Consider the following 1,438-nt stretch of genomic DNA (forward strand, 5'->3'; position numbering starts at 1 on the left):
CAGAGAGCCAAACCATATCATTTAACTCTTTAGTTCATTTGGAAATTTCTTAGAGTATGTTCTGTGGTCATATTCCATAAATACAGACAATCACATGGAAGTTTTCGGTTTTCCTTAAACAAAAATTAGTAGAACCAACCCCTAGAGATATACATTTAGTATGTCTAGGGTTAAATATATATGTACATATAAAATTAATACAATTATGTAAGTATAATTAGCATAAACATTTTATGATTATAATACATATATTATCTAATTTTTAAAAGTTTCAAGTTGAGGAAGAGTAAATAAATAATAAAGCAGAGTATTGTTTAACAAAACAATGTTTGACTCATTATTTTCTCCAAAATTGGTGGTCTCTAATTTCTTTCTTAATTAATATATTGTATAACACTCATCCCCATTGTTTCAGTTATTACTTTAAATACTAATACTTCCCATGTAAAAGTGAGTCATAGAGTCCAATGTGCCTGGCTAGCAGCATCGACTACAGGGCATCTATAGGCAGGGTTCGCTGAATAGGGGAGACAGAGCTACCTGTCTAGTATGATGATTGGGCTCTATGGAGGATAGTAATCTAGAGCTTAAGATGGGAAAACAAGACCTTACTGCAAAAACGAAACCTGATGAAACCCCTATGTTTGACCAGAGTACTCAAAGCACTAGCCTGGAGTCAGAATACAGTTAGATTTTCTCCAGCCACTTCCCCAACGCGTCCTGGAGGAGACCTGTTTTGAGACCTGTTTGTACTGCTGACTTAAGTAGAGGTATGTGTGTGTATGTGTGTGTCTGTGTGTGTGTTTTAAGATAACGGGGCCAGCTGACAAGAGAGACTGGAGTTGTGAACCCTGAACAATTTATGAAATCTTTTGAGCATATAAAGAAATCTGAGGACTATCATGTTACAGATGTGGAAGATGCAACTCTAGGACAGATTGTTGCTACAGCAGCTCTGATAATAGAACACAAATTCATCCATTTCTGTTCTAAGAGAGGAAGAATAGAAGATGTTATCATTAACGATGAATGCAGAGAAAAGCAGCTTGGCAAGTTGTTATTATCAACCCTGACTTTACTAAGCTAGAAACTGAACTGTCATAAGATTTCCCTTGAATTTCTACCACAAAACGTTGGTTTGTATAAAAAGTTTGGATACACTATATCTGAGGAAAACCGCATGGGCTGGAGGTTTCTAAACTAAAAATCTTTTCTAGAAAATTGTTAAAGGGGCTAATGCTGTAAGCCTATACTCTTTGCAGAGTTAAAATAATGTATTGCTGCAGCCCAGTAACCTCCATAAGTACTGGACTGAAAAAAAACATGGCAATACTACAAGTATAATGACATTTAGAAGATTATTTTGGGCTGGTGGGATGTGTGTGAATTTAGATTACAAATGAATATTATAAAGGGAATGATTTTTAACCAAAGGAAT

At 35.2% G+C, this 1,438-nt stretch overlaps 1 pseudogene; it reads left to right on the forward strand.

The window, feature by feature from the left end:
* The first annotated feature begins 565 nt into the window (after positions 1-565).
* LOC108516804 (glucosamine 6-phosphate N-acetyltransferase pseudogene) lies at positions 566-1,204 on the forward strand (annotated as a pseudogene).
* The last annotated feature ends 234 nt before the right edge of the window (positions 1,205-1,438 follow it).

This window comes from Rhinopithecus bieti, unplaced genomic scaffold (genome assembly GCF_001698545.2).
Source record: "Rhinopithecus bieti isolate Rb0 unplaced genomic scaffold, ASM169854v2 scaffold_38733, whole genome shotgun sequence".
Taxonomy (NCBI): Eukaryota; Metazoa; Chordata; class Mammalia; order Primates; family Cercopithecidae; genus Rhinopithecus; species Rhinopithecus bieti.